We start from the raw sequence: 10,947 nt of genomic DNA on the forward strand, positions 1-10,947 counted from the left end.
CGGCCTGTGGACTCAGGGGTCCTAGGTTCGATTCTGGTCAAGGGCATGTACTTCAGTTGGGGGCACATACCCAGTAGGGAGTGTGCAGGAGGCAGCTGATCAATGTTTCTCTCTCATCGATGTTTCTAACTCTCTATCCCTCTCCCTTCCTTTCTATAAAAAAAATCAATAAAATATATTTTTTTAAATGAAAAGGGGAGGGAGATTCTTCTAGATTAAAAGTGACTATAGGACATCCACTAATAGCCAAATCCACTTGATGTTTTAATACCTAAAACTTAACCATACCCAAAATCTGCTTCCTATCTCTACCCCACCCCAGCCCTAGCAAATCCACATGGTCTATGCCCTCATAGTAAATAGGAATTCTAACCTTCCAAAGGCCCAACCTTTACTTTCATGCATTACTGGGACATTAGTCATTATGTGTTTTAATCTTTTTACCTACATAACTTTTTCACTACTACTTTTCAAAATTCCACACTGAGATATTTATCCTCCGATGTTTGTTCGCTTTTTCTTTTTCTTTCCAGGAAGTAATAAAATAACTTAAGTTTATACCTTTGAAGACAGTGAAACAAGTAAAGGTATATGCAGAAAATTATTGTAGCTCAAGCATACTCTAATTAGTCAAACATCTATTCATAGGAATGGAGAAAAAAATATGAAGATAACAAGTAAACTGTATGATTTCATGCTAGTCAGAGAGGGCTGTGGGGTGGGAAGCAACACTGGATTATAAGGCCAGTATATGTTCCATCTCTCTTATTGCCAGGTCTTATAACTACACCTTCCCAGTGACTAGAAGATAAGTAAGAATGAAGGAGGTGTTAGGAAGAAAGATAAAGAAGTCAATTTAACCATGTTCAACATGAGACATTCAAGCTATAGTTTTAGTTAAAGACAAGGAGAATTGTGAGGGCAAGGAAGACAAAGTAGTAGTTAAAAATCCATGCAAGAAAGATAGTTAAGATATCAAGGCAGATGGCATGAGCAAAAGTGGACACGACGTAATAGAACAGGAGCTGAAATAGATTTCTAGGTAATAGTGGGATGCAAGATGGGGAATGAAACTTGGAAGCCCCTAAGAGAGACTAATCTATAAAAGCGTAATTAGACCAGACATCATTCCAGATAAATGAAGCCAGGACTCCAAGAGAAGCCCAACTCCCAGGTGCCTGCCGGCAGCCAGAGGAAAGCCAGTGCCCACAGCCGGGGGAAGGAAGGCCTACTCTTGCACAAATTTCGTGCATTGGGCCGCTAGTAAAATTATAAACTTCTAAAAAATCACATAGCAGAAATTATGTATTACAATCCAAGATCTAGAAAAGGATAAAATAAAAGCCTTATTATACACTATGGAGTCAAAGAAAATTAAAATAATTATGGGTAGCTCTAAAAACTTAGATCTCAGTGAAAATTACCTGCAAATGTGTGAATAACTTATGTACTTTTAAAAAGATAAGCAATATTAAAACATTTAGTTTTGTCTTGTTTCTTCATCCATTCCCCAAACTTGTGGATTCTTCTCTTTAAATTAGGTTGAACACTGTGTATCCCGTTATCCTCAAATATTTTGGTTTGAATCTTATTCAACTACAGCACTCACTGAGCAAAACACTCCTCTAATTGAAATATATTCTGTACTCATCATCAGACTCTTGCATCCATATTTATCTCTTTTTTTCTTTCTTCTTTCTTCTCTCTCTCTCTCTCTCTCTCTCTCTCTCTCTCTCTCTCTCTCTCTCTCTCACACACACACACACACACACACACACACACACACACACACAAAGTACCTAACCAGTATAAGTAACATTTTTGCATAGCTACTGACCAGTACCAACCGATTTTCTTTGCAGTTTCAAAAATACATATGTAGGCTTTGCACAACTCTCTTCCTTGTTTTTCAACAAGAACAGACATACAAGCATACAACTGCTTATATCTTTTACTTCTCTTTCTCCAAGTCAGATTCAGAACTTTCTATTGAGATATTTTAAAATCTAATAGCCTCTTCCTTTCTGTCTGCCAATTTTTCTCATCTTTTCCTCCACAAATTACACAGCTCAGCAAAGGTTATCTTCCTTCTCTAGGACATCCACTTAATCAACCATATCTCTCAGTATGGTGTCCTTAGTAATTATATCAAAAAAGTAAACAACATCTTAAGAAAAACATAATAAATGTACCCATAATTAATAAATTTATATTTAAGTCCCATATATAGGTATAGCTTATTAAACAATTCTAATACTATGAACAATATAATGTTAACACAGCCTCACATGTAAATGTTAACCAACTTAAAAATACCACAATTTAAACACTGATTCTTGATACTAAATCTTCCAAGCAGTTTTAGAAGTACTTATTTAAAATTAAAAATCCCTGAACAGGCCTCCGCTAAAGAAATCAACTAAGCTTAATGAGCACAACAAAAATGTAGGTGGATAAACTAACTGCAGTATATCCACACATGGGTCTATCAGAAAAAGGAATGAAAAAAAAAAAAAAAAAACTAGATGAATCTCAAAACAATTTTGCTGAAAGAAATCCAAACAACAGTGCACTGAAGATTTTATTTGCATAAAATTCTAGAAAATACAAACTAATCTATAGTGACAGAAAGCAGATGAAATATCACCAGGGAACAAGGGCAACGAATTACAAAGAGGGTCAAGAAAATTTGTGTGTGTGGGGAGGTGATAAATATGTTCATCTTAATAATGGTGATAATGGTACATAGCTCACAGGTATATACACACATAAAAAAATCATCAAATTACACAGTTAATTATATAGCAGTTATACCTCAATAAAGCTGTGAAACAAAAACCTAATAACGAAAATGAAAATTTCCAGATATCACTACCCGTCTACTAGAATGGTGTTAGGTCTGATTGGGTAATAACAGTATTTTTGTAATAAGAGCTAAAACTTATAAAGTACTTATTTGCTTTACACATACCTACTCTAATTCTCCTGGTATGTGGACTGTCCTATTAATAAGCTTTGTTTTATAAATGAGGGGGGGGGAATTGATAATGAGAGAGGTTCAGTGACTCAGGTCACATAGCTAGCAAGAGGCAGAAGCAGGGATTTTTGAGGAGGGACTAATTTTACTAGTATCATCCATCAGTTCATGTGTGAGCATTTTTCTACTCTCATAAATTTTGCTTCTTTGAGTAAGCAACAATTAGTGTGGATATTTTGTACCATTTCTTGTAGTTTATAAAGTACTTTTTCTCTTTTCATTCTCACAAGGATCTTTTGAGGTTTGTATTTTTTTCCTTTTTTTTCAAATAAGTCAGGATGCTCAGGGCCTGAGAGCTGATAGATGACAAATCCTAGATATAAGTTTCAGGCTCTGTTCTTTTTCCCATTACTGAAGGAGAATTTAGAATACATTTTGAAGTTAAAGGGATATCTTTAAAAATTTGCTGAAAATAACCTGTCTTTGTATTTTGGTAAGGAGAACACCAACTGAAACTCTAATTCCTTGGTAGAAATGTAGTTAGAATGATACAACCACTTTAGAAAACATCTGGGCAATCTATATATATATATATATATATATATATATATATATATATATATATATATATAATATATATATATATATATATATGTATAAAACCCTAATATGCAAATAGATCGAACAGTGGAACAGAACAACCATTCGCTATGATGTGTGCTGACCACCAGCGGGCGCGCGCAGAACATGGCAGGTGTGGGCAGCAGGCAGCAGAGTGTGGAACGTGGTGGGCGTTAGCAACAGCAGGATGGTGGAGCAGGTGAGGGAGCACCAGTCCAAGGCAGAGCACCAATTGCTGTCTTCGGGGCAAAGCCTCTGGCGGTTACTGAAAATTCTTTGCGCCCGCACACCACAGTCCAACCTGGTGTTCGCACTTGCTGCTGGCACTGGCCTTGCTTGCACCTACTGCCGGTGCCTGGCTCTGGCCCCAATCGCTCAGCACTGTCAGTGGGTGCAAGCAGCAGCTGCCAGCCCCAATCACCCCTCAGGGGTTCTCCATCTCCCCCTGCTCCTGAGGAGTGATCAGGGCTAGCAGTTGCTTCTTGCACCCACCGCTGGCATCAGAGCTGCCACATGCTCCCACTGCCGGCAATAGCCCCGCTCACACCTGCTGCCAGCGCCATCAGCAGGTCTGAGCTGTGGATGCCAGCCCCCTCATCTCTGAGGGCTTCTCCACCTCCCCCTGCTCCTGAAGGCCTATCAGGGCAGCAGCCACCACTCACAGCGATTGCTGGCACTGGCCACAATCACTCTGACCATTAGCAGATGCAAGTGGAACAGTGGGAGCAGGGCTGCCCACAGATGGGACTGGGACCACAGTGGGAGGGGCTGGGTGGGGTCACGGAGGATGGGTAAGACCTGCCCCTGTGCCCACCGAAGCCTTGCGGCCCACAGTTCCTTTCAAGGTGCACAAATTCATACACTGGGCCCCTAGTTTCTTATAAAGTTAAACTACATTTACCATATAATCAAGCAATTTCTCTTCTAGGTGTTTACCCAAGAGGGAAAAAAAAAGTAAGTCCATGCAAAGGCCATACATGGACAGTCATTACAGCTTTATTCATAAGAATCATAAATTAGAAACAAATCATCTGGTGAATGCCTAAATAAATTGTGATACATCCATTTGTAAAACAGGAAACAATACAAATCTCAAAAAATCCTTGTGAAAATGCAAAGAGAAAATGTGAAAAAAGCAAACAAAATCTTGATAGAGAATATCACCCTAAACACTGTTTACTCATGGAAGTAAAGTTGTGACACAAAAGTATTCAGAAATCATACATTGTGTAGCCTTCTATATCTGGCTTGTTTCAGTTAAAATAATGCCTGAGTCTAATCCATCCTGGTGTATGTATCTAGTCTTTAAATTGCTGAGTGTTAATGTATTTTAGTGTATACTTTATACCTCAATAAAACTGAATTTTTAAAAAAACCACTAACACTTAGCAAAATACAGGTTATTTTCAGCAATTTTTTAAAGATATCCCTTTAACTTCATAATGTATTCTAAATTCTCCTTCAGTAAAGAGAAAAAGAACAGCTTAGTGTTAGAGGCCTGAAACTTATATCTAGGATTTGCCATCTATCAGCTCTCAGGTCCTGAGCATCCTATCTTATTTGAAAAACTAAGGAAAAAAATACAAACCTCAAAAGATCCTTGTGAGAATGAAAAGAGAAAAGGTACTTTGTAAACTACAAGAAATGATACAAAATATCCACACTAATTGTTGCTTACTCAAAGAAGCAAAATTTATGAGAGTAGAAAAATACTCACACATGAACTGATGGATGATACTAGTAAAATTAGTCCCTCCTCAAAAATCCCTGCTTCTGCCTCTTGCTAGCTATGTGACCTGAGTCACTGAACCTCTCTCAGCATCAGTTTTGTTTTGTTTTTTCCATTTATAAAACAAAGCTTATTAATAGGACAGTCCACATACTGGGAGAATTACTGTGGATATATGTAAAGTACATGGCATAATGCCTGGCACATAGTAAGTGCTTTATAAGTTTTAGCTCTTATTACAAAAATACTGGTATTATTACCCTACCAAACCTAATACTACCCTTTATTCTGCCCACCCAAGCTGCAGTTAGTATAGGTCATATTAGTGATTTAGATCACTGCTCCTCAAAATTTTAGTGAACAATCACATCTCCTAGAGAGCTGCTTAAAAAACAAACAACAAAAAAAACTTATTTTTGATGTTTCAAATTTACAGAAATATTGCAAAGACAGTACAGAGAGTTCCCATATATCCTGTCCACAATTTTCCCTACAAATTTCCATACATATTGGTATGGTGTATTTGTCTTATTCAATGATGATTGATAATAATGTTGATACTTTATTCAGATTTCCTTAGTTCTTCCCTATTAAATTTTTTCTGTTGTAGGATCCCATTCAGAATACCACATACACATTGTGTAGTATATCCTGTAACTTTCAAAACACAAGTTACTGAAACTCAGATATTCTAAAGGGAGGAGGTAAGAGATAGGGACCCAAAATTTACATTTCTAACAAATTCCCAAAGGTTGCTCATGGGGCCAATAAAAATAAAAAAAAATACACTTAAAATAGCATTGATCTAGAGTCTAGACTCCAGGCCTATGCTGTTCAATACAGCAGCAATTAGCCAAATGTGGTTATTGAGCATTTGATGTGTGACCAATCCAAACTAGATGTGCTGTCAACAACACATGGGATTTCGAAGACTTACTAGTTAAAAAAAGAAATGTATAAAAAAATCATGAATAAGTTCATATTGATTACATGATAAAATGATAAATTTACTTCACTTGGGGATTCCCCCCCCCCTTTACTTTTATCATTTAGCTACTAAATCAAACTTACACAGGCGACTGGCATTTATTTCTATTGGATAGCAGTGATCTGTGTTCTGGGCAGAAGAGCAGCATAAATTATCACCTGGGGGCTTGTTAGAGTTCAGATGATTCCCATACACATTCAAGTCTGAGAAGCATTTAGAGATGTCAGCATTTGACAGTTCTGTTCCAAGAAAAAGCTTTATCAACAGCAAAATGAAACTGCAGGATATTTAATCAGTCAATAAAGTCAATAAAAATAATAGTAATAGGAAAATAGCCAAATCATTGCCAAGCCATCCACAAATGAGGATGTGGCATAATTAGACCATTTAACAATTGAAGAAAAGAAAAACCACAAAGATAATGGCCCAATGGGTTCCTCAAAATAGCATAATTTAAAAAGCAGAATTTGAGGTACAATGATGCCATGTGGTACCATCATACCTTTTCACATCTGATTCATTCCACAAAATAGTGCACATATGAAATTTTTGCATCATATAACTAAAACTGTTATAAAAGTTTAAATCCACTTTCCTCTCCCACTACTTATTATAAAATTATAACACCTGTTTTAGGGAGATTTGCCTTAAGCTTTTCATAGTACAAATTTTCTCAGATAAGCAAAATATTAGTACTATCATTTAATAATTTTACACATCACTATATTCATTGTTTTGGTCAACTTAAAATTTTTATTAGCCTTTTGTTCTTGGAAATGTCAACTACATAACTTAAAGTACTTAAATATTTTAAGCCCACTTTTTATTTATCTTTTACAAAAAGCACTCAACAGATACTTTCTAATTAATGGAAGAAAACCCAAGTGATTAACTACAAATAATATGTTGTTTTTCTACAGCATTTGCTATTATCACTTGAACCTTACAACAACTGGTGTAGTAAGTAAAAATAATTTAAAGTTAGATGCCCTAGCGCGTTTGGGTAGAGCATCCTGAAGGATCCTGGGTTCCATTCCAGTCAAAGGCGTCAAGGGCAGGTAGTAACTGGATCCCCACCCCATCCCTGGCCGGAAGGCAACCAATGGATGTGTCTCTCCCACCTCTCTTCCACTCTCTCTCTAAAAAAAAAAAAAAAAAAAAAAAAAAAAAAAAAAAAAAAAATCAATGGAAAATTGTTCTCAGGTGAGGATTAAGCACGCGCGTTTCTCTTAGCTAATAATAGACAAACATGTAAACTGACCGTACCTCCACTACACCCACACCCAATCAGGAGTAAGTATGCAAATTAACCAGACAAATATGATGGGTTAATTTGCATATGCAGGTCCAGCGGGCTGGGATGCCTGCTATTGCGGGGGGGGGGGGGCGGAGGGGGCGGAGGGGGCGGGGGGGGCGGGGGGGGGGCGCGGTGCGCCAGGGGAGGAAGCTACAGAAGTGGTGCTCCACTGGGAGCAAGGACTTACAGGCTTCTGAATGGCTGGGAGCAAAGCCAGGGGAAAGAAGGCCTATTCTTGCAGGAATTATCATGCAACAGGCCTCTAGTATATATATAAAGTTACGTAAAATATTGACTATACATGGACAACTACTAATGAAATTAACAGTGAATAACTTTCTCCAACTACTATGATTAATATAGTATAAACAAGACTGGGGCATATACATACATACAAACACACATACACAATCTGTTGCACTGCTTTGGGCTCCCTAATTCATGCTCTGAAACGTTTCCAGGAGCATTTTTAAAACAAAGAGAAAGAAAAATACAACAGCCAGACCAGAAAAGGTACAGTAAGATGACCCATTCTTTAATACACCCTCTTACAGATCAAGTAAAGACCACCGAACATGGGCAAACAAATACATCTTTAGGCCACCATTTCCCAACGTTAAGTATGAAAGAGAATAACAGGGGAGGACTAGATACTTTTTGACAACTTTTCATTGTAACATTCAGTCTTCCAAGCTCTCACCTTTAGAAATGAGTGGGAGAATCTAAACCAGACCCCAAGTGACTCTTCATTTAATTCTCCTTTCTCTACTATAATCTTCCCTTAGCAATATGTGCATAAATGGTTAATAAAACTACTTCCATGTGTCATTTTTACCCATAAAGCAATAGCAGTGTTAACAGCCTTTACCCACAACAAACACTTCACTTGGAATGACATTAGAACTTCCATAAAGGCATGCTTTTTAAATTTTGCTCTTTCAGCCTTCACAATTGTATTTAAAACTGCTGCTGCTGCAGCCGAAACCGGTTTGGCTCAGTGGATAGAGCGTCAGCCTTCGGAATGAAGGGTCCCGGGTTCGATTCCGGTCAAGGGCATGTACCTTGGTTGCGGGCACATCCCCAGTAGGGGGTGTGCAAGAAGCAGCTGATCGATGACTCTCTCATCAATGTTTCTATCTATCTCTCTCCTTCTCTGTAAAAAATCAATAAAATATATTTAAAAAAAAAAAAAAAAAAAAAAAAAACCTGCTGCTGCAACCAGAAGAAAAATATCACACTATCACACATCTCTAAAACTGAGGGTCCCACCAATTTCCCTGGATGTGGACATTTTTTCTCAGAGGGTCTACAATAACTTAAGGTACAACACATACAGGTCAGTTGTCTTGGAAAGCAATCAAGGACCCCAAGATGGGAGGAAGTCAGCAAGATTGTAAAAAGGATGTTTTAAATTCAAGGACTCTGAGAAGATATGTCCCAGAGGAGTTGGAAAGTAGCAAATACGAATTCAGCAGGGGCGGGGCCCCTCTAAAAACTGCAAAGATGCAAGCGCCCAGGATGAGGTCAACAGTCCCCAGGTGGGCTCCCAGGGTGGGCGGCGGTTTAAACACCGACAACAGACAGCAGCTACGGGCAGGCGGCGAGGAAGGAGGGTGGCACCAGCCACTCTTACACACACACACACACACACACACACTCACACACACACACGGGTGCGCGCGCACCAGAAGCACACACCCCGACACCCTCCTTCCTGGGGGTGGGGCGGGAGCTGCCCTCACACAGGAAGCCAGGAAACCCGGGGGGTCAAAGGAGCCGCCACTCCGAGCCATTTAAACCCTCTCGCCCACGTCAGGCCCGGGGCTGGCACCAGCCCCTCTGCCCCCCGCGTCCCGACCCCTCAGGGGGCGCTCCCGACCTCACGTCGCGGGCACCTCGGCACCTACAGGCCTCCCGCACACGCATCCCCCCCCCGCCAACTCCGCAGCCCTCGGCGGGCGCAACCGCGACCCCGGAGCGTCTTTGTGCCACGGCCCACCACCTGCCCTCCGTCCGCGACGGCCTCGCCCACCATCTTACCGAAGACCCGGCGGCCTGGCGGAGGCGGCGCCCTCTCCCCCGGCTCGGGGGCCGCGGGAGGCCGGAGCGAGCCTGAAGGGGCTCACACAGCGCCGGCGGGTCCCGAAGACCAGTCGCCGCGGGAGGGTAAGTTCCAGGGCGCGTCGGAGCGCGCCGGCGCGTGGGCGGGGCGGGGCTCACGTGACTGCGGGGCGGGGTCAGAGTCACGTGATGCCCCGGGCAGTGCGAGGTGAACAGGCCTCTGCTGACACAGGAGGGAGGAGGGGAAGGAAGGAAGAGGGAGGAGTGGGGAGTGGGGAGCGGAGGGATGTCGAAGGACCGATGGGGGAGCGACCCTATACAGAGGAGGGAGGGACCACTCAGTGGGAGACGCTGAGAAACAATCGTGGGGAGAAGGAGGGGAGGGCGGCCGGGAAACGGGCCGAGCGCGCGGGTGGCAGGGATGAAGCCCAGGAAAGGCAGCGGGGCCTTGCGCGCTCGTCCTCAGCCCTTGCCGGCTGGGAGCTGCTGCGGAGCGAGGTCAATTGTTCTGGGCCTCAGAACCGGCTGGGGGAAAGTGCCACATGCTACCTCAGTACGACGAAGTGCAACTCTGTAGACACCGAGTCCATTTCCCGGCCCTTGCGGAGCCGTCCTCTGCCGGAGCCGCCGGAGCAGAGCGCCGGCCAGCGGCTCACGCTCAGGGCTCCGGAGGCCCCTGAGGACCAGGAGCGGTGCTCCACGGTCGGGTGGGAGAAGCAAGACCACTCACTCGTTCATCATTCAGCCATTCACGGAGCCCCCTGTGTCCATGCCTCACGGGGGGCTGCAATGTCATTGCCCCAAAGTCATTCCAGTTTGCAGTGTGGCAGCCCCGAATCTAGAAATCAGGCTTTAAGGGTTTTTCATGGTGATCCTGTGTAGAGTTCTGCAGGACTGGAAATGTAAAAAGAGACCTGGCTTCTGCCCTTGTCACTTCACCCTTTTCCACCTCAGCTATCAAATGAGCTTGTTGACTGAACTCAAGGGCTCCTTCTTCTAGTTATAAAATTAAATAACTGAAAACCAATTAATAAGTATTAGGACTTCAGAAACAACTCATTCAGTAATCAACTGTTGATTGTGGCTATTATGGTGCCGGGATGAGATTTTAAATTTTAATAATGGGGGTTAGGGGGAACAGCCAAGATATGATTCAAGAGCCACTCTCTGGAATTAGGTCTTTTCTGTTCTTCACCTCATACTTGAAGATGCTATTGTGTCTGGCTTTCTTATCACAAGCTTAACTCCCAATTGTTCTTTAAAGGCTGCAAAGA

At 41.7% G+C, this 10,947-nt stretch overlaps 1 protein-coding gene across 5 annotated transcripts in view; it reads right to left on the reverse strand.

Annotated features, from left to right (window-relative positions):
- The window catches only part of ARHGAP12 (Rho GTPase activating protein 12), a 132,021-nt gene extending 122,208 nt beyond the window's left edge, over positions 1–9,813 (reverse strand). For all 5 annotated transcript variants that reach the window (XM_084875880.1, XM_084875879.1, XM_084875877.1 and 2 more), the window contains exon 1: positions 9,653–9,813. The gene's annotated coding sequence lies outside the window, so the exon portion shown is untranslated. The remainder of the gene's footprint in view (positions 1–9,652) is intronic.
- Positions 9,814–10,947: the final 1,134 nt, after the last annotated feature.

Source organism: Pipistrellus hanaki, assembly GCF_964339955.1.
Source record: "Pipistrellus hanaki genome assembly, chromosome: 1".
Lineage (NCBI taxonomy): Eukaryota > Metazoa > Chordata > Mammalia > Chiroptera > Vespertilionidae > Pipistrellus > Pipistrellus hanaki.